Consider the following 23,879-nt stretch of genomic DNA (forward strand, 5'->3'; position numbering starts at 1 on the left):
GGAATAATGTTGGCTCAATGAGCTATATGTTGTTAGGAATTACCAAAACCACCTAGGGATAGTTGCACTTTCACAGCGAAGCGCTTGAAGACGACACGGAGGAAGCTGATGGCGACCCGGAGGACGTGGCGAGCGACATGTCCGACTGAACCCGCACTCCTTTGTTTTGAACCTGCATGCAAAAGTTTGTGCACGGCCCCTCAGGGCGTAAGAGCATTTTGGGGAGGGGAAGCCCCTCATGTAATCAGACTATTGTTTTATTCCTTGGACCAGACTTAAAGCGTGCTTTTGTAAGCTCGCGAGCCCCTCGCGGGCGTGCGGCTATAACTTACCTTGGCCCAGGTAGGCTTTACACTGATTTGGCTATTGCGGGTGTGTATTTTCTCGAGGAGTGTCCTTCACGGGCTCGCGGGGCTTGGGGCTCCAGAGGAGTCTGCTAGTACGCCCGAGAGGGCCTCGCGAGGAGCGAGCACCAGTCATGGTGGCGTGTGCGTGCGGCGTGCATATGCAACGCCCAGCCCCTGCTCATGAGGTGCTCGGAAGGGGGGTGGTAGACGCAAACCTCAAATCAAGGCACGAATCCAGAAAACTCAAGAAATTAATACGAACAAGAAAAGACACCTCCCGCGATTGCCAAAGGAAATACGACTTCAAATTCAAATCCGAAAGGCTGCAAATTGAGCTATAGAAAAAAGGGGGTGAAAGCAAAAGGCCACGTACGGCACCTAGCTAGTCTTCCTGTCTTCTCACCAGCACGGAGCCTAGTGCCTTTGCCGGCTGTGAGCTTAGTCATTTGGGGACAGTGCCGACGGCCAGCGTGGAGCATGGTGCTTCCACTAGGACGTGGGCGGGAGCCCCCGAGGCCTGAGGGCGACTCTCCAAAGACTCCGGGGCGTGTACAACCCCACTCATTATTACATGAGAGTGTCACGGGCAGAGACCTTCACAGGCGCGAGCCTTGCTTCATATCGCCAGACGAGGGCCCTGCCTTGTGCCACCCTCGACCACGTTGGAGCATCCGGAAACCAGGACGAGGCCAAGGGGCAGAGGGGACGCCAGCGGCGCCCTCGGCGACCACGGGCCCTCTACCGGGGGGAGGGCTCGTCGGCGCCTCCCCGTCAGAGGACCTACCTCCGGGTGACGCCTTGCCCCGCGTGACATGGGGACGGGGCTTCCTCTGGTCTCCTTCCGCGCAGCCCCTAGTGCGTCACTCCTAGCTGGGGTGGGGCTGCACCGCTAGGGGCGCCGTCTGCCGACATGTCCTGGTCCACCTGCGACCCATGGTTAGCGTAAGCCTGCTCCTAAGTTATCAGCGGTACCCTGCGGTGGTTGCCATCGGCGGGGGCGGCGAGGATCCTGGGTGGCTCATAGAAAGCCTCGGCTTCCAGCATCTCTTCTTCCCAGCCCGGCTCGTGGAAAATGCAGGGGTCGTCCTCTGGCGCGTACTCATGATTCACCATACGGGGCTCATAGGCTTCTTGAGCTGCCTTGCCGGAACCTCCGCCAAGGCACCCCACGCCCCATGCTGTCGAGCCCGGCACGCCTTCCTGGTGGCGGTGGGGTGGCGCTCGATTGGGGCCATGAGGAGCAACGCCCGCGCCCACGCCGCCAAGGGGAGACGAGGGCGCGGCCGGGTGTCGGACACCGCCGGTCGTGCCAACGCTGGCGAGCCCTCCTGGTGCACCTGGGAGAACGCGGGCATAACGAGGCCCACCGTGTGACCTGGCCACAACTTGAGATGTGAGTAGGGAGCAGAAAGGCGGTGTACCCCTGGCCGCAGCATCCAACAGCTCGGCGGCGCATTCCAGCAGCACGTCGCGGCCGCTCTCCATCAGCCGGCACCGCTGCAGCTCCCGCGCCACCAAGAGCGCGGCTCGCATATTCGTCTGTTCCCGTCGGGTGTGTGGTGTCGTCGCTGCTGCGTAAGTTGGGGATCTTGCGGAGGCCCGCGTGCGCCGCGGCGTGAGGGCGGCGGATGTCGATCCGCGCTGCCCGCGTCCGCGGGCGTTGGGCGACGCATGGGCTGCCTGGAGCGCGGAGTTGAGGTCTTCTGAAATGGATGGAGGTGCTCGAGCTGGCCGGGCCCCCCAGCGGTCGGCCTCGGCCCTCGGATCGTCAGACATTGGAGACGCGGGGCGACGAAGGATTGGTCGACGAGGAAGAAAACCTCGTCGCACCCCTACCTGGCGCCACAAATGTCGGATTTCGGGTTCCGGCAAAACCCTTGAGGTTCGAACACTGGGGTGCGCACAAAGGTCTCTCCCCACAGCTCACGCTCTCGCAACGATCCTAAAGCCTAACTCGCCGAGCCCGCAGAACAAGGGACACAAGAGTTTAGACTGGTTCGGACCACCGATGTGGTGTAATACCCTACTCCAGTGTGGTGTGGTGGATTGCCTTGTAGGCTGAGGATGAACAAGTACAAGGGAAGAACTGCCTCCCGAGGAGAGGTGTTCTTGAGCTCGGTGAGCTGGTGCGTATGTGGGTCGAATGGATCCGATCCAAGATGAGATGCCTCCCTACTGTGGTGGCTAGTCCTATTTATAGAGGCCCTGGTCCTCTTCCCAAATATTAGGAGGGAAGGGATCCCACAACGACCAATTTGAAGGGGGACAGCTAGTACAAGCCATCCTAACAAAAGGTGGCCTTCGCCTGCCAAAGGCTCTGGTGGTGACGTCATGGGGTCCGCGATGACCTCCGTCCTGCCGTCCTGCTGGTCTTGGTCTTGTTACACCGATATGGAAACCTTTTCTTAATGCCTAGCGACTCCTCGTCTGCGCCTGCTCCCTTAGCACCAAAGAGGCAACTGCTACTCTGCGCCCGCTGGCGCCCGCCTGGCACCCGCCTGGCCTTGGTCGCCATGGCTCACGTCACGGGAACCTCATGAGGTGCCCCTTGTCTTGATCTCCCCGTTCCTCGCGAGCCAGCCTAGAGAGGTTGCCCCTGAGGAGGTCTTGTGTCGTCCGCCTCGCAAGGCTTGGCGCCTCGCGAGGGTCTTGAGTGTTTGCTAGTGAAGATGGGTCGTACCAGGCCGCTAGAGGAGCCACGCCATGGGCCGCAGGCAGGCAAGTCTGGGGACCTCTATTCCTAGAACGCCGACACGCACACGGGAACCCTCGGAATCATAGGATGATATGAGAAAGATCTTCAAGAAGTCTCAAGTGCTCTCAGTTGTGGCGCATTCTCTAGGGACAATAGAGCACTCAACCATCAACGCATTCACCTGATTTAAGCCCAGAAACCTCAAGCGCGCTCAGTCATGGCGCATTCTCTAGGGACAATAGAGCGCCCGGCCATTAACACATTCACCTGAGAAAAAGTCCCGTGCCTACAGCTATAAGACTCACAACTTCCATGCATCACTCGACACATACCCATGTCTACCATCGCAAGCTACTCACACCATCACATACCATACTCAGTACCAAAACATGACAACACGAAACACAATGATCAACCAAACATATGACATATCACAACAACTACACATGCATAGCAGAAATATAGGATGAGCATAATCAAAAGTGAAACTTGCCTTGAAAGGTGCTGAAGTACTCTAACGCTTAATTCTGATCTGCTTCCCACTCCGGATAATCTATACGATTAACGAAGGCATCGATAAATAGACCGTACTCACATAACACTAAAATAATGTCAACAAAGAATTCAAATAAAACTCCAATAACGAAAACATATCAGTTGGTATAGATTATCTACATGCTAGTAGGACCAGAACGCCAAAAGAAATGACTAATTTGGACGAATGGTTTGAACGATATGGCCTCCGAAAGTTTAAGTTGAAATTTCAGCAGTTAAAATGTAAAATTCTGGTTCTACAGTATTCTCTTGGTCACTACAAGTACACAAGAAAAAGAATCAATTAATTTGGATTTACGGATCTCAAGTTATAGCCAAACGAAAATTATGCTAAAATATGCCAAAACTGTGTTGCACCTGCTGCCATGCAGGTGCCATGTGGCGTGATAGGACTGGCCGGTGCTAGTGTGCTGCTGTGTCTAAACGGCGGATGGCCACAACTTAAAGCGAAATGTTTCGGTAATAAGAAAATATGGGCGATCTAATCTCAGACGTCGAAAAGAGATCGAACGTATGGAGATGCTCAACGGAAGAAATAGAGGATGGCGGCACCGGACTTGGGAAAGATGACTTGCGGCGGCCCAGACATGAATGGCATGTTCAGCAATCGTCTGGCTTCTCAAATCCTTGACTCCATGCATGGAGTCCAGCAGAACGCGTCCACTCCTGGAGTTTAGCAAGAGAAGTCGGCGAGGAGCGCAGTGTATTTTCTAAGGAGTTGCGGAGCTGGTCATTCCAGGCTCCCAGCATCTTGACAGCGTGTTTGGTCGAAGGTAATTAGATCTAGGGAATGAGAATTGAAGGGGTATGAGACTCGTATATCCAATTCTATGCCCGGGCTCATCTGCACCCGGCCAACAAACAATTCATAGAAAATTCAATAAAATTCAAAACAATCCAATTTTTTGTGCCGGTAGATAATTTGGTGCATGAGGTTCGCTCAAAATTCTAGAGCATTTTGACACCTGAGTAGCTCTCAGCAAAAAAGACAAATTGGGTCAAAATAGTATATGAACAGTTAACTTTTTAACAGATCCCAGACTTGTTTTTTTTGTGACAGCTACTCAAATGTCCAAATAATTTGAAATTTGAAGCGGACATCACGTATCAAATTATCTACCATGCCAAAAAAATTGGATTTTTTTTGAATTTTTCAAGTATTTGTTTTGAATTTTTTTATTCAGCGTGGGTGCAGATGAGCCTGGGAGTCAAAACGCCTCACTCTACGAGACTTCAAATCTATTGTTTTGGATCGTGGGATAGGGAATTCATAAGGGAAAAGGCATGGGACTTTAGACCGCAACTCCCACCGTTTTATTAACACGAGAGGGGGTGGGAGTTGGAAGGGAATTGTTTTAGTGAGTCAATCTTAGTTAGCCCTTCATCATAACTTACGTTAAATTTCCATGTCTAGTCCCTCACCAATTCCCATGAAACAAACAGAGGAATACAGTTTCTCCTCAAACTCACACATAATTCCTATTATGTGCCAAATAGAGGATTGAAAATAAAACGTCTTATCCCATGTCTAATCTCAATACAACTCCCTACTCTAAACTCCCATTCCCTTTCCAAATATATAGCGATCAGACCTCAAATGGTCCAATCTCTGTGCTCCGGTGTCATCCCTGGATCAGTAATGCTGACACCACACAGTACTTGAAGGATTTATAACAGAGAAGCAATCACACACTTATTACATCGAGTGTCTCAAAAGAGAACTTATTACAATAAATATGGCTTAAGGCCATCTAATAACGATAATAGCGGAAGGCTTGGAAGATAAGTGAGTCCATCAACTCCAACGGCATCACTAAGTATAGAACCACGACCTAAAAGCACCTTACTCGTCGTCTGAAAAGTCTGCAACATGAACGTTGCAGCCCGAAACGGGTCAGCACATGGAATGTGCTGGCAATGTAACACATAGAGAGCAATGAAAGAATAAGACTATACTACATGCATATTTGGCTGGTGGAAAGCTCTATGGTTATAGTTTTGCGTAAAGCCAATTTTTCCCTACTGCAAAGGAATAAATTTTATTTAACTATCATGGTAGTTGTTAAACATTGAGAGTGTAGACACCCTCTCAATCCCAATTAAGCATCATCATTAAAACCCAACAAAATTATTTAGAGTAACATGATGAGATTCACATGATAATCCAAGTACTAGATACTCAAGATGTCCATAATCGGGGACACGGCTAACCATGATTAGTTTATACACTCTGCAGAGGTTTGCGCACTTTTCCCCACAAGACTCGATCTCCTCCGTTGGGATTCTCGCACTACAGGGTGTTTGAGAAACGGATGACCGAGACATAGTCTTTCAGAAGCGCTCACACCGTACGATCGGGTAGACCGTTACACCTACTTTCCCCTACATCTGCTAGTCTACCACTGTAAGAGTTCGCACAACTTAGTCAACTATGCTAGAGCCCATAGTAGCTTGTGGCTGCACATGGAAGTTTCTAGCATGAATAATCTCATGATCCCTTTGAGCCTGGGTGGCGGTCCAAAAGGAAAACAGGCAATCGCTGGAATACCCAGGTGCCTCAGTCCACCCAGATGTGTATTTAAGTTGCCACCTTAGACAAACCATTAATTTAACAAACTCACATCTGTCATGGATTTCACTCACCCAATTCACGTCTACTAGCATAGCATGGCATAAGAAAACGTAGAAGTAACTCCCAAAGGTTTGATAATAAACAGGTAATAGGTACTACCTCAACTACTTCCCAACCCCACAACTTAATTAGATCCTAAACATGCAATGTGTGAGGATTGATCTAATGCAATAAAAACTGGGTAGTAGGAGGTATGATCAAAGTGTTACTTGCCTTGCTGATGATCCGCAAAACCTAGCGATTCGAAGTAGCAAGCGGCGCACTCCGGATACTCTATCGCAAACAAACAAGCATACAATAAGTACTCAACTAATGCACAGATAAAACTCAAATAAGAGATCTAACCAGAAAATTCAACTTAAGAACTCCCGTTGGCAAAAAGAACCAAATTGAACGAAGCAACGAAAGACAAACGGAAAAGAAGCAGGCTTTGTTTACTATTCTGGATCTAGGGCAAATTTTATAGAGGCAAAAACTTGTTTGAGTTGGTTAAACGGAAAGAGGGTTTCGAGATGAAACTCCAGGCGCTTGAATCGCCTGATTCCGATAAACGAACGAAAAGTTATACTAGAACGAAAATCGGATCAGGAATCGCGATCAGAAAAATCATGGGTTTAATCCGAGAAAAGAAAAACGACGAACAGATTAATGAACGAACGTTCGTTATCTGGATCTAAACGATGAACGCGTTCGTGAAAACAAACGAACAAGCGAACGCTCGCTAAATAAATAAACTAAAAAAACCGATCTATCTAAAAAATGAATCTAAAAAAACTGAAAAAAAACGGACGGAAAACCGAACGGTTTTCTCGAGGAAAACCGTCGGCGGTGGGGCAGCGGTCAACCTCCGGCGGGGCGGCGGCTCCGGGCGGTGGCGGCGTGGGGTGGCGGCGCGGCTCCGGCGGCGGGGCGGTGCGGCGGCGTGGCGGCAGGGCGGCGGTGCGGTGGCGCGGGGCACGAGGTGAGGCGGCGGCGGCGATGCGGCGGCGTCAGGGGCGGCGGAGTCGGGCGCTAGGGTTTGGGGCGGCTCGGGCTGAGCTCCCCGGCTTATAAAGGCCGGCCGGGCTAGGTGTCCGGGTCGGACACGGCCCGTTAGGTCGGTTCGACTTTTTTTAAAATAATTACGCTCAGAAAAAAAACCAAAAAATACTAAACGGACTCCAAAAATCCTAAAATAAATTTTCCCTGGCTTCTAAAATCAAGCCGCACAGGATGAACATTTATTTGGGGCCTAAATGCAATTTTGAAAAACGCGCATTTTTCCTAAATTCAAATAAAATAGCAAATAAAACCAAAATAAAATCTTATTTGATTTTTTATTAAATCCTCAGTATTTCTTTATTTTGGGAAATTCATTTTATTCCCTCTCTCATACTTTTGTAATAGAAAAAAAATTGAAGATAAAATAAATAAAATCAAATGATCCTATTTTCATAATTTGAGAAAACTCAAATATAAAAATAACGAAATCCCCAACTCTCTCCGAGGGTCCTTGAGTTGCGGAGAATTTCTAGGATCAACCAAAATGCAATAAAATATGATATGCAATGATGATCTATTTATAACATTCCAAATTGAAATTTTGGGATGTTACAAACCTACCCCCCTTAAGATGAATCTCGCCCTCGAGATTCGGGTTGGCTAGAAAATAGTTGAGGGTGGTCCTTCAACAGATCTTCCTCTCGTTCCCAGGTGGCTTCATCCTCCGTGTGGTGGCTCCACTGAACTTTGCAAAATTTAATAACCTTGCCGCGGGTGACTCGGCTGGCATACTCAAGAATCTTGACTAGTTTCTCCTCATAGGTCAAATCACTGTCCAACTGAATCGCTTCCAGCGGCACTGTGTCTCTCGGCGGTATATCAGCCATCTATGCATGGCACTTCTTCAATGGGGAAACGTGGAACACGTCGTGAACTCCTGACAATCCTTCGGGCAATTCCAACTTGTAGGCTACTTCCTCACATACGCTCCAAAACATTCTATGGTCCTACAAAACGTGGCGCTAACTTTCCCTTAACTCCAAAGCGCTTAACTCCTCGAAGTGGAGATACTCGAAGATAAACTCGGTCTCCGACTTCGTAAACTGTCTCCTTGTGTTTAGAATCTGCGTAGCTCTTCTGCCTGGATTGGGCTACCTTAAGCCTATCACGAATCAATTTTACCTTCTGTTCAGACTCCTTAATCAGATCCGGTCCAAACAACTGGCGGTCTCCAACCTCATCCCACGACAATGGGGTCCTGCACCTCCTTCCGTACAAGGCTTCGAAAGGGGCCATCTTCAAACTGGATTGATAACTGTTGTTGTAAGAGAACTCTGCGTATGGAAAATTCTCGTCCCAACTAGATCCATAATCTAGCGCACAAGCTCTCAGCATATCCTCCAAAATCTGATTGTCCCTCTCGGTCTGTCCATCTGTCTGCGGATGGAAAGCTGTACTAAACTCTATCCTGGTACCCAAAGTTTCATGCAACTGATTCCAGAACTTTGAGGTAAACTGGGTTCCTCTATCTGATACAATGCTCCTTGGAACTCCATGCAGACATACGATCCTGGTCATGTATATATTTGCCAACTTGGCACTAGTATAGGTAGTCCTCACTGGAATGAAATGAGCTACCTTTGTCAAACGATCGACTACAACCCATATCGAGTCATAGCCTGAACGTGTTCTGGGCAATCCTGTAATAAAAATCCATGCCTAACTTGTCCCACTTCCATTCAAGTAACGGCAATGGCTGTAGCAACCCTGCTAGCTTTTGATGCTCTGCCTTTACTCTCTGACATACATCACAAACTGCTACATACTCCGCAATATCCTTCTTCATTCCAGTCCACCAGAAAATATCCTTCAAATCCAAATACATCTTGGTATTTCCTGGGTGAATCGAATATGGTGAATCATGGGCCTCTTGCAGAATTAACTTCCTGATCTCCGGGTCATTAGGCACATAAACACGGTCTTCAAACCATAAGGTATTGTGCTCATCCTCACGAAATCCTTTAGCTTTTCCTTTACTTATTTTCTCCTTAATAGAAGCGATCTCCTTGTCGGTCTTCTGGACTTCTCTGATCTTATCCATCAAAGTAGACTGGATCTCCAATGCTGCTACATAGCCTCTCGGGACTATCTCCAAACATAGCTCACGAAGATTTTCGGCTAACTCCCTTGGTAAATCTCCCCTCATTAGGGTGTTGGCATGGCTTTTACGGCTCAACACGCCAGCTACTACGTTAGCCTTTCCGGGGTGATAATGCAATCTCATATCATAATCCTTGATGAGCTCCAACCATCTCCTTTGCCTGAGATTCAACTCCTTCTGCGTGAAAATATACTTCAAACTCTTGTGATCCGTGTACACCTAACAATGATTTCCAATGAGAAAGTGTCTCCAGGTTTTCAATGCATGCACTACGGCTGCTAACTCCAAATCATGCGTAGCATAATTCAACTCATGAGGCTTGAGCTGTCGTGAGGCATAAGAAACAACTCTTCCTTCCTGCATAAGCACTGCTCCAAGTCCTCGACGTGAAGCGTCGCAATACACCTCATAATCCTTGGTCTGATCTGGCAAAATCAACACTAGTGATGTAACCAAACATTTCTTCAACTCCTGGAAACTGGCCTCACATTCCTCAGTCCATACGAACTTGGTATCCTTCTTCAACAATTCTGTCATAGGCTTCGCAATCTTCGAGAAATTTTCAATAAATCTCCGGTAGTATCCTGCGAGTCCAAGAAAACTCTGGATCTCTCCCATTGTTGTTGGCGCTTCCCAATTTGTCATAGTGTCAATCTTGGTGGGATCTACTGCTATACCTTCTCCAGATATAACGTGTCCGAGAAATCCAACTTCCTTCAACCAAAACTCACATTTGCTAAACTTGGCATATAACTGATGTTCTCTGAGCTTACCAAGTACCAAACGCAAATGCTCCTTATGCTCCTCTTCATTCTTCGAGTAAACCAGGATATCATCGATGAACACTACGACGAACTTATCCAAAAACTCCATAAATACTTTGTTCATCATGTTCATAAAATATGCAGGTGCGTTAGTCAGACCAAATGACATAACGGTATACTCGTACAGCCCATACCTGGTGGTAAAAGCTGTCTTAGGTATATCTTGTTCTCGAATCTTCAACTGATGGTATCCTGATCGCAGATCGATCTTGGAAAATACCTTAGCTCCTTGCAATCGATCAAACAGATCGTTGATTATCGGTAGTGGGTACTTGTTCTTGATGGTTACTTCATTCAATCCTCGATAATCAACAACCATCCTTAACGATCCATCCTTCTTCTCCACTAGAAGTACTGGTGATCCCCAAGGCGAAGAACTTGGGTGAATATAACCTTTATCCAGTAACTCCTTAATCTGCTTCTTAATCTCTTCCAAATCCTTTGTGAGCATCCTATATGGTCTCTTAGATATTGGCCCTGTGCCTGGCAAAAGTTCAATTAAAAACTCAATATCTCTATCCGGTGGCATGCCTGGCAACTCCTCTGGAAATACATCAGGGAAATCCTTCACCACTGGTACTTCCTCCTGCACAACTCCTGTTAACGAATTCACTTGAGTCCTCCTCGGCACATGCCGGGATACATACTTGATCCTTCTATCTTCTGGGGTGGTAAGAAAAATTGACTTACTGGCGCAATCGATGTTTCCTCCATACATCGACAGCCAATCCATACCTAGAATTACATCCAAACCTTGTGATTCCAAAATGATCAAATCCGAGGGAAACACATGCCTACCTATACTCAATGGCACTTGAAAACATCCCTTGCTAGCCATATACTCCGCTCCTGGTGAGCTTACTAACATAGGTGTTCTAAGAACTTTGGTGGGCAGGGTATACTTATCCATAAATCCCTTGATACGTATGAATGTGATGCACCAGTATCAAAAAGAACAAGTGCAGTAAATGACTTAACCAAAAACTTACCGATTACTGCATCCGGCTGCTCTTCAACCTCCTCCATGTTAACATGGTTCACATGTACCCTAATGAAAGGGTCCGGCTTCTTCCTAGAGCTTCCATTGCCATTTCCATTCTGGGATTCAGGACATTCATTGGCATAATTTCCGGTGTTCTGGCACTTAAAGCAAGTGACTTGGCTCAGGTCTCTCTTGGCCGGGGTTGATGGGTTAGTGCGGTTCTGGCCGTTGCTTCCGCCATTTCCATTACTATTCTTGGTGCCATTATGATTGTGCAACCTACCTCCTCCATGGGTATGCTGAAAATGTCCTCCCGGTCTAGGGGTAAAACGTGGCTTCTGCTGAGCTCCGGAATTGTACTTCCCTTGTCCATACTTCCTTTTGCGATTCTCAATCTGATGATGCTTCCCTTCAATCATAAGAGAACGATCTACCAAGTCCTGGTAGTTGTTGAAGGTTTCTACCATCAACTGCATGCTCAACTCGTCATTCAGTCCTTCCAGAAACTTCTCCTGCTTAGGTGCATCCGTAGCAACGTCATCTGGGGCATAACGTGCTAACTTACTAAAGTCCTCCACATACTGGCCAACTGTCCGTCCTCCTTGCCGCAAGTTGCGAAACTCTCGCTTCTTCATGGCCATAGCTCCTGCGGAAACATGGGCGGTACGGAAAGCCTGCTGAAACTGGTCCCATGTGACAGTGTCGATAGGGAAAGTGGGAGTGAAATTCTCCCACCTTGATGTTGCGGGTCCTTCAAGATGATGTGTGGAAAACTTCACCTTTTTGCATCTGTGCATCCCGCCGTGGTCAACTCCCTTGCTGTCTTGTGGAGCCAATCATCTGCTACTATCGGCTCGGTGCTACTGGAAAACACCGGCGGATTCAGGCTAAGAAAACGGGCTAAGTGATCAACAGGTGGTGGTGGTGGTGGTGGGTTGTTGTTGTTGTTCCCCTGATTCTGATTCTGGACTAGCAACTGCACCAATGTGTTCTGCTGCTGGATCAACTGGGTGAGCTCTGGTGGGAAGGTAAATCCGGGGTCACGTCTCGGAGGCATCTGAGGGTTTATAAAAGATGAGATTTAAGAATAGAGAGGGGTCTAGAGAGAAAACACTACCCATATGCACATGAGGCAAAAGCAAACAATTCACTTCATTCAATCAAACAAGGGCATACAATCGATCTATCGCAAAAGTGCTCGGACTACTATATTTACATCGTGGACTACTACTACTACTGATGGGGTGGTCTACTAGAAATATTCTTCGGTTGCAGACTCCATGATATCTGCTCCAGCTTCATCAACATAATCATCATCGCTATCATCTGGATCTGAGTCGGTGTCGTCGATGATGATGTAGTCTTTCGGGCAAATCTCCTTGGGTTTTTCGTCTTCTTCTACTGGTGTAGGGCCTCCCATAAATATTCCAATCTTCTTGATCATATCGTCATTCTTCTCCACTAATACTTCGATTTCCTCTTCATAATCTTCACGTGTAGCCTTGAGTTCTTCCTCCAGTTCCTTGATTCTTGTCCTCGCCTTCTTCAGATCTATCATGTCGGCGCACATTTGGTTCTCCTGGCGTCGAATGTGCTGATTTAACTCCTGGATAAAAGCTGCAATTGATCTATCCTTCCTGGTGCTGATCATCTCCCAGTGCTCATCTTGGCACCCACAAATCTGGTAGATAGTATCCTTGAGATCATTGCGGTAAACTTCTCCAATGCGTCCCATGGCGATGTGAGCTGCCATTCTCTTTCGTAGACTCCATGTTGGTGCATCAAAGGAAAACTCTATGGGCCCAGTGACTGGTATGAACGTCCTTCCTGGAACTTGAACTTGAATCATCCAGCGCTCTTCTTCAGGTAAAGTGGCGTTGTAAGTCCCGGTGAAGCTTGCTACTCCTATGTTCAGATATCTAGTGACTTCCTTCAAGTGACGTCCAAAGGGTGTATCTTCATCCGGTTGTGTGAACTTGTTCCTTGCATCCGCCATCCTAAAAGAGTAGAAAAGATGAGAGGTCAGAATGAGAAGAGAGTAGTGATCTAGGGCTTCAGCTTAGTGGTCGTGTCCTACAATCAGCGTGTACTCTGATACCATCTTTAGCGATCAGACCTCAAACGGTCCAATCTCTATGCTCCGGTGTCATCCTTGGATCAGTAGTGATGACACCACACAGTACTTGAAGGATTTATAACAGAGTAGCAATCACACACTTATTACATCGAGTGTCTCAAAAGAGAACTTATTACAATAAATATGGCTTAAGGCCATCTAATAACGATAACAACGGAAGGCTTGGAAGATAAGTGAGTCCATCAACTCCAATAGCATCACTGAGTGTAGAACCACAACCTAAAAGCACCTTACTCGTCGTCTGAAAAGTCTGCAACATGAACGTTGCAGCCCGAAACGGGTCAGCACATGGAATATGCTGGCAATGTAACACATAGAGAGCAATGAAAGAATAAGACTATACTACATGCATATTTGGCTGGTGGAAAACTCTATGGTTACAGTTTTGCGTAAAGCCAATTTTTCCCTACTGCAAAAGAATAAATTTTATTTAACTATCATGGTAGTTGTTAAACATTGAGAGTGTAGACACCCTCTCAATCCCAATTAAGCATCATCATTAAAACCCAACAAAATTATTTAGAGTAACATGATGAGATTCACATGATAATCCAAGTACTAGATACTCAAGATGTCCATAACCGGGGACACGGCTAACCATGATTAGTTTATACACTCTGCAGAGGTTTGCGCACTTTTCCCCACAAGACTCGATCTCCTCCGTTGGGATTCTCGCACTACAGGGTGTTTGAGAAACGGATGACCGAGACATAGTCTTTCAGAAGCGGTCACACCGTACGATCGGGTAGACCGTTACACCTACTTTCCCCTACATCTGCTAGTCTACCACTGTAAGAGTTCGCACAACTTAGTCAACTATGCTAGAGCCCATAGTAGCTTGTGGCTGCACATGGAAGTTTCTAGCATGAATAATCTCATGATCCCTTTGAGCCTGGGTGGCGGTCCAAAAGGAAAACAGGCAATCGCTGGAATACCCAGGTGCCTCAGTCCACCCAGATGTGTATTTAAGTTGCCACCTTAGATAAACCATTAATTTAACAAACTCACATCTGTCATGGATTTCACTCACCCAATCCACGTCTACTAGCATAGTATGGCATAAGAAAACGTAGAAGTAACTCCCAAAGGTTTGATAATAAACAGGTAATAGGTACTACCTCAACTACTTCCTAACCCCACAACTTAATTAGATCGTAAACATGCAATGTGTGAGGATTGATCTAATGCAATAAAAACTGGGTAGTAGGAGGTATGATCAAAGTGTTACTTGCCTTGCTGATGATCCGCAAAACCAAGCGATTCGAAGTAGCAAGCTGCGCACTCCGGATACTCTATCGCAAACAAACAAACATACAATAAGAACTCAACTAATGCATAGGTAAAACTCAAATAAGAGATCTAACTAGAAAATTTGACTTAAGAACTCCAGTTGGCAAAAAGAACCAAATCAAACGAAGCAACGAAAGACAAACGGCAAAAGAAAACGGGCTTCGTTTACTATTCTGGATCTAGGGCAAATTTTACAGAGGCAAAAACTTGTTTGAGTTGGTTAAATGGAAAGAGGGTTTCGAGACGAAACTCCAGGCGCATGAATCGCCTGATTCTAATAAACGAGCGAAAAGTTATACTAGAACGAAAATCGGATCAGGAATCGCGATCAGAAAAATCGCGGGTTTAATCCAAGAAAAAAAACGACGAACAGATTAACGAACGAACATTCGTTCATTATCTGTATCTAAACGATGAACGCGTTCGTTAAAACGAATGAACAAGCGAACACTCGCTAAATAAATAAACCGGAAAACCGATCTATCTAAAAAAATGAACCTAAAAAACCAAAAAAAACCGGACGGAAAACCGAACGGTTTTCTCGAGGAAAACCGCCGGCGCGGGGCAGCGGTCAACCTCCGGCGGGGCGGCGGCTCTGGGCGGCGACGGAGTGGGGCGGCGGCGCGGATCCGGCGGCAGGGCGGCGGTGCACGAGGCGAGGTGGCGGCGGCGGCGCGGCGGCGTCAGGGACGGCGGGGTCGGGCGCTAGGGTTTGGGGCGGCTCGGGCTGGGCTCCCCGGCTTATAAAGGCCAGCCGGGCCAGGTGTCCGGGTCTGACACGGCCAGGTAGGTCGGTTCGATTTTTTTTAAAATAATTACGCTCAGAGAAAAACAAAAGAAATACTAAACTGACTTCAAAAATCCCGAAATAAATTTTCCCCGGCTTTTAAAATAAAGCGCACAGGATGAACATTTATTTGGGGCCTAAATGCAATTTCAAAAAACGCGCGTTTTCCTAAATTCAAATAAAATAGCAAATAAAACCAAAATAAAATCTTATTTGATTTTTTATTAAATCCTCAATATTTCTTTATTTTGGAAAAGTCATTTTATTCTCTCTCATATTTTTGTAATAGAAAAAAATTAAAGATAATAAAATAAATAAAATCAAATGATCTATTTTCATAATTTGAGAAAACTCAAATATGAAAATAACGAAATCCCCAACTCTCTCCGAGGATCCTTGAGTTGCGTAGAATTTCTAGAATCAACCAAAATGCAATAAAATATGATATGCAATGATAATCTATTGTATAACATTTCAAATTGAAAATTTGAAAAGTTATAAAATATTAACAAACACGTTGTGAGGAGTTGGAGTTTGTTCAAAATTACGTGGGGATGCCACCGCCAAGTGAGCATACCGGTTCCATTCTTATTTCACCAGCGACACATCCAACCAGCGCCAAGTGAGTTCCTCCCAAGTCGGGCCATATCCAGCCCAAATGGGCTGCCAGCCTAGGCCAGTGCTAGCGTTAGAGAAGTTGTGCTGCCGAACAGATCGATCGATTGCGGCGCTCTCGTGAGAAGCTGGCGATCAGAAGCTGGTGGTGGAGTTTAGAATTTGGGAAACGTTCCCTGCCGGACGACCGGCTGCGCGTCGAGCCGGTCGCGTGCACAGCGTACGATCCGCCTTGATCCACCGGCTCCTCTTGCATCCACGCGCACATGCTGGTGGGACCCGGTCAGTTTTTTCTTTAGCTGCCAGACCGCTTTTTCCCCTACACTTGTCTCTATCCCTACCCGTGTCCACTCATTTCCTCTTTCAATTTTTTCGTTGCACCTGCCATGAACAGCCCATCGGAGCCCTGACCGGTCGATATCGAGCTACAACCGACGAGTTATTTTTTAGGGACCGGCGTGATTTTTTGCTGCGACTGGCGACAGCGAGGCATTTTTTGCTACAACCGAGGAGTAAATTTGCTAGGACTGGTGTGACCTTCTGCGGCTACTACCGACGACGAACTTTTTTTTCTACAAACGGCAACGAGTTGTTTTGCTTGGACAAGTGAAATTTTTTGCTATGTCCTAGCGATGGCAAGCCATGTTGTTTTGCTGCAACCGGCTATTATTTTTGCTGGGATCAATGAGATTTTTTGTCGCGGCCGGTGATAAACTTTTTTTTGCTACGACCCGCTGATGGCAAGTCATTTTTTTGCTGGAAGTGGCAATCATTTTTGCTGCGACCGGCGAGTTTTTTGTGAGAAGCGGCCGGCGAGAATTTTTGCCGTGACCTGGCGATGGCTAGCCTTTTTTATGCTGCAACCGACGATCAATTTTGCTCATACCCGGGAGAATATTTGTTGAGCCAGCGATCGGCGAGAATTTTTGCTAGGACCGGGTGATTGCAAGCCATTTTTTTTGCTGCAACCGGCGTTTATTTTTGCTGTGACCGGTGAGAATTTTTTTTTGACCAGTGACCAGCAAGAATTTTGGCTACGACCCGGTGATGGCCATTTTTTTTGCTGCAACCAGCGTTCATTTTTGCTGGGACCAGCAAGAATTTTTATTGCGACCGGCAAGAATTTTTGTTACGACCAGTGACCGGCGAGAATTTTTTCTACGACCTAGTGATGGCCATTTTTTTTGTTGCGACCGGCGTTCATTTTTTCTGGGACCAGCAAGAATTTTTGTTGCGATCAGCCAACAAGATTTTTTGTGGCTGAGATTGTTTTTGCTAGGATAGGGGAGATGATTTGTTGGGACTAGCGAGACGGAAAACTGCAACCGGCAAGACAATTTGTTGGGACAAGGAGAGGCCATGCTACAACGAGCTTTTTGCATGAAGCAACGACGTCCAGTTGCAACGGTGATGTAGGGCGGCGGCATCGAACTACAACAGTGGACGGGATATTCATGGGAGCTGGGGTATCAGGAGTCGACGAGCAAAGCATCGGAGCATAGCGCTGCAACTCGTTTCATGCACGCGCGGCCGGACGACGAAGTACCTGCGAGGCGACAATAGCAAGTTGCAACCGCGATGCAGGGCAGCCATGGTGTGCTATGACAGTGGACATTCGCGGAAGCTGGGCGTCACGAGAAAAGCTATGGCGCATGGCAACCACTACCCGTTCCATGCGGGCGGACAAAGCGGGCTCGTTTTGCATGGGATTCAGTGGTTTCAGTTTTGCATGACCTAACATCTCAAACGAGCTAGATCCAACGTTTCAGGATGGACGAATCCAACGGATGCAAGTGGACCGGCCGAGCGACTCGGCCGGTCGACCGACGCAGAGTAGCGCCCTTAGAATTTTGGGGCCACGGAGGAGTACCGAACAGGCCCGAAGCTGGCGCAGGCCCGGTCCTGAGATTTTGGGGGCCCGAGGCAAGTCAAAAATCCAGGGCCCCAAAAAAAGACAATAATATATATATATATATATATATATATGTGTGTGTGTGTGTGTGTGTGTGTGTGTGTGTGTGTGTGTGTATAACCAATAAACACTTAAGTGCATCCAAATTTGGTATTTACAACTAATATTTTTTACATAGGGTTTGTCTAGGGCACATCTAAATGTGCTATAGTTATTGCACATCTAAGTGAGACAATCAAGTATAGAAAGGAAAGGAAAAAAGCAAAAGAAAATTCCCACACAAATCTCCGCATAAGATCAATGACATAAGATTTAGATGTGCAATACTTATGGCACGTCTAGATGTGCTTTACAAAACTGTTTTACATATTATCCTAAGTTTCTTCTAAAGTCCTGCTGGCCATCCAGGTCCTAGTGGTAAGGCCATGATTTGCATCATTGCATAGCAAAAAATCACTCATTCTTCTATTGGGGATAGACATATGCATGAAGAGGGAAAAAAAACTCCTAACGTTAGACATCCATTGATCCCGGAAAACATTGAAAAAACCCAGCTACGCAGCACCGAACAAGGTTAAATGACAGTGAATAGATGATGAGGGCAGTGTAAATAATAGGGAAATAGTAAGATGATATACCTCAGAACAATCACATCGGCTGATAGGCGTTCATGATTACGCGCTCCACAACAACATGATGTGGACGGAGGCACTCGGCGATGTACTCCCAGCGCCTGCAAAGTGGATAACGGACGGGCTCGGCGCTGTCAATCGCCATGGCCTGACGATGTGCGTGTGACTCCTGCGTGGCCACGCCCAGCTACGACTCACACTTGCACGCCGCCGGCAGATAGTACTCCTATATGATGTTCGGGACCAGGTCGCCGAAGTATTCTCTAATAGCGGGATCTGAAGTTCGGGGCCAAGAAAAAGGGAATAGGGAGTGAATTAGGGATCCGATCTTACGTCTGACGAGTTACAATCGTATTGATTGTACGACGTGATTGCGTGCGTACAATATAGGCCTAATTTCGTTTTAGGAGATGGAAGTAATGAATTACTGATTACGTTCTTGTCTAGTTTTGCCAAGCTTTTCTTCCATTTTTTTGCGGTGAGCCTAGGTTTTTTCTTTATGAAGCCAATTTCGTTCTGGGGAAGATACGGGCTATGGGCCACCTGCGTACAGCATGTCTGGGAGGGGCCTCTAGATGTTGGGGGCCCGGGGCGGCCGCCCCCCCTGCCCCCAGCTGGCGTTGTCCAAGACGATCACCGGACTCGCGGTAGGAGCGATGGCGTGCGTACGGATACGTACAACTTGTGAAAATCTCCAGGGACGGCCGGGGCTTGTTCCGGTGATGATGGCGACCGGCTGGAGCAGTGGCAGCGGAAACTGGCTCGGGTCGAGGTCGATGTGGTCGCTACGCTGCTCCCCTGTGTGAAGTAAGTATTCAGATTGATAGAAGAGATCGAGGCAAAGTTAACAGGAGCACGAAGAGAGACTGGAACCTCTTGAAGCGAAGGAATCGACCAGCATAGGTGCTCATGCGGCGGTGGACTCCGACGAGATTGGAACGAGGCAAAACGGGCGATACAGTGCACGGGAGTTGGCAAAACGAAGAAAAAACAAAAGAGGAGGGGTTCGGGATCTTAAATAAGGCATCAACTCGCGTGTGGAGTCCAAGGATCAACCGAATCGATCGATTCGACTGGGTCTGTTTCGGCCACAGTGTTCGTGATGAACATGGTGCGTTGGAGGAGATTACAAGCGGGCAAGGGCAGTTGGCGGCACAAGGGAAGGAAGAAAAGCAAAACGCAAGGGATAGTACGCCGATTGCTGCTGGGCTGCTTGCTACGCTACGCTAAAAATGGGTCGGTCTGCTTGCTGGGCTGCGCGCGCGGGCGAGAAGAAAGGAGTTTTTTAGAGAAGGAAGAAAGGAGTTGGGCTGCAGCTGTGCTGTGCAGTCCAGTGAATAGTAATATCTGGCAAAATATTTTTTACATAGCAAATTTTTTTGGCTAATAGTAAAATACCATATGACTTCCTAAAAAATGCTAATACGCACAGTAAAGTACTACTACTAATATATACTATAGGAAATATAATTCCAGCCCCAATGTAATTTTGTAAAACTATTTTATGCAATAAAGAACACACAAAGAGCTGTATAAAACAAATCTAAAAATCATTTGGAGTTCATAAAATTGCAGAAATACATCAGGTGAACTCCAAATAATATTTTGATCATTATGAACTTCTTATAATAGGGGAGAAGTCATGTTGTCTCCACTCGAACAGTTTGCCTTAAGTTGAAATAATGATTTTAATATTTAGAAAATTCAAATATGCATAGAAATCATGATGAAAAATAATGATCCTATTAACAATCCAAATTTGAAAATTTGGGATGTTACAGGAAGACTAACAGCACACATGCACAATTAAGCCAGCTTATTCAGATTACAGCAATACATTTCACTTAACATATTAAGACACATTTTTTATAAAACTGACAGTATAACCACAAGCAGAAAGTTGCATACCAACGGTCGGCCTCATCTTTGACCTTGTCATGCTTGCCATGGATGATCTCAAGGTGGTAGATTGCAAAATGTAATAGACAAGAATCAGATACAACAGGGATAAAGTAGAATGATGCACTTGTATCAATAAAGGAAAACACTTGAACCAGAATGCACATATAGGCGTAACAATGCATTAGCAGTAATATATGTGATGCAAACTACATCAAGCTAAGTGAATTAAGGTTGTGGTACCAGAGATAAGAACACAACTCACATGTATTACAAGTATACATAGTTGGATACAAATACAGTGCACACGAATTATACTTCATCAAGGTGGATAAGCAAAAACAACTATTTACAACAATTACTTTTGTGTTTTACCTTGCAATTTTATCCATGTACCTGCAATCATCTATAAGCAAATGAATTACTCAGTTGTTTTCCCTAATGGAGGCAAACTTATGCATTCATAACAACTGATTGCCCAACAGTTGATGAATAAAAAAGCAAGCAGTGTTAACAATAATACTGGGCCTTGAAATCATGCTTATGCAGGCAATTTAGAAGATTTCTCCCTCAATGCAGGGCCCAACAGATCATTGCCAACATTAATGCAACAGAAAATCAAACGATGACTCCACCCATGGTAAGCAACTACAAGTAATTGTCTGTCCTCGAGCAGTCAATGCATCAACAAGCCTGTAAGATGTAACAACATAAAGAACAATGAAGCAAAGTTCTACAAGTAATCAAGTACATGTTGATACAAACCCTAGTAGCAAGCAAGCAAAGTGCATAAGTACTACTGATACAAGCAAGCAAGCAAGCAAGCAAGCAAGCAAAGTGCTACCGATAGAAACAAACAAAGTGCTAAGAGGAAGAAAATTGAAGAGCAACATCAAGTACTGTTGATACAAACCCTAGTAGCTTCTTCTCCAAGTGCTACTGATACAAGCAAGTACTGTTAATGCAAACCCTAGTTAACCATGTATGCCATCAAGCAAGCCATAGTAGTCAAGCAACATGAACCCTAAACCCATGAACTAGAGGGAGGTCATCCGCATGAATCCATCCCCATCCCCGTCGACACATCCCCTAACATCATCCACTTCCTCTCCATCAACATGAAACCTAACCCCATGAAGCAGAGTACTAGAGGGGGGTCGACCAAACCACCAGTAGCTCCTAACACAAGATCGGACAGGAGGGGGATCGATCGAACCACCAGGAGCTCCTAACCCTAGAATCCATCCCATGAACATGAACAAGAACCTCCAGGAGCTCCTAACCCTAGATTGGCCGAATCCTAACCCTAACCCTAGAAAGACGAAAGAACTCACCAGCGATGTTGTAGACGATGGAGCTGACCTTCTTGTCACCGTTGTCGCAGGCGCCTGCCCTCCTGTCGCCGTTGTTACCCACGCCAACGGTGTCGAGGGGTGAACCCCGGGCAGGCAACGAAACCCGGATCTTTTTCAAAAACATCAGGTCCAGCTTCGCCCCTCAATCCAGTGTGACGCCCGGATATTTACGCTAAAGTAACACCCTGCTAATGAAGCCACGTCACCACAATCCTTGTTGCTAATCTCGCGTTAGTTGAGAACCAGTCCAAATTCAAATTTGAAGTAAAGGCAAATGACAAACATTTTCAAACCTTGAAACTAAAATGTTCTAAAGGTGTCGGATAAATCATAAGTAATTGTGGTGGAGAATCCAAACTTTGACAAAGTGTTTAAAGGCTCTAAAATAAATAAAACAGTAGCAAAACACTTAATTAAATACCATTTTCAAATTGTTAAAATATTAAACTATTTTATTTAGCTGTCCAAATTAATGTGGCAGTGTTGTAATTCTAAACACTAATATAGGTGTTGAAATTAAATTTTTTCTATAAAAAACTAAAATAAATTAATTATTAAAAGTAACAGAAAATAAATAAATAAACAACAGTTAAAAATAAAACAACCCCCCTGGCCAACTGGGCCTCGTCCCAACCGGCCCAGCCCAACAGCAAGCCTCCCTCTACCTCTGTTCACTGCAACGCGGTGGACGTCCGTGCGCCGTCCACGGCGCGGATGGACCACGGGGCGGCCATCCAGCGACTCCCCGGCGACCTCAAGTCGCCGACCACCCTCCCTGGCGCAACCCTAACCCTAGACGCCTCACAGTTCGCCCCTCTCGCCCAGATCCCCTTTTCCCCGCGCACATCTGAGGCTCTACCGCCATGGCCGTCGTCACCCTCGCGGCCACCGTCCTCCCCACGCCCGTCCGACGTGCCTGTTCGCTCCATCGTCGTACCCTACACCGCCTGCCACCTCGACTTGGAGCTCGGTGCCCCTGCAGCGACTACGGCGACTTCATCTTCCTCCTCGGCCACCTCGGATCACCGCCGCCCATTTGTCGCCAACGAGCCTTCCCCGCGCCCGCTTAGCACATCTGTAGGCCCCTAGTGAGCATCACTCTCCTTTCCCTCCCTCCACGCAATCGATAGGGAGCTCTAGCAACCGATCCGTCGTCGACCGATATGCTCCACCGCACTCGCTCATCTCCGACGAGGCTCCGGTGGACCAGTGGTCCCGTGCGTGCCTCCATTCGCTTGGCGAGCTCGTGTAGGTGCCATAGGTGCTGAACACCGGTCGTTTTGCCCTCTGCAACGCCGTTCCCGAGCTCGAGCGAACTCTGGCGCCCGCCGCGGTTGACGCCGTCATCGACACCGTCCGTCCCAGCCCCGACTGGGGCCACGAATGGGTGCGCCCGAGCCCCTGCTTTCGAACGCACCCAAGCGCGCGTAAAACCACGCCCCGCATCACCGTTCGCTCTCACGCCCGACTCCGCCCGTCCGCCGATGTGCTCGCCGCCGTCACTTCCGGCCACCTCGCCGCACTCGTTCGAACGCTACCTCCCGCGCTCGAAACGAGCCACCGTAGCTGTAACCCGACTACCTCCAGACGTGCGCCGCCGCAAAACGTGGTCACCGGAGTAACTCCGGCGACGGCGTTGACCTGGCGCCACGTGGCCGCCTACTGGGTGACTGACCCGTGGGCCCAGGAACCCTATTTGACTGGGTTGACCAAGTTAAGGTGCTGACTGGGCAGCCCAGTGCCACTGACATGTGGGTCCCGCGCTAATTAAGAGGTTTTATAAATAAATAAATTGTTAATTAATTTGTTAAACAATTTTAATCACTAATTAGTCGCTGACTAGAGGGGCCCTGTGACGCCCCCGATTTGACCGTACACTAATCATACACGCAAACGTGTACGATCAAGATCAGGGACTCACGGGAAGATATCACAACACAACTCTACAAATAAAATAAGTCATACAAGCATCATATTACAGCCAGGGGCCTCGAGGGCTCGAATACAAGAACTCGATCATAGACGAGTCAGCGGAAGCAACAATATCTGAGTTCAGACATAAGTTAAACAAGTTT

The sequence above is a fragment of the Triticum urartu genome, chromosome 7, assembly GCF_003073215.2.
Source record: "Triticum urartu cultivar G1812 chromosome 7, Tu2.1, whole genome shotgun sequence".
Classification (NCBI taxonomy): domain Eukaryota; kingdom Viridiplantae; phylum Streptophyta; class Magnoliopsida; order Poales; family Poaceae; genus Triticum; species Triticum urartu.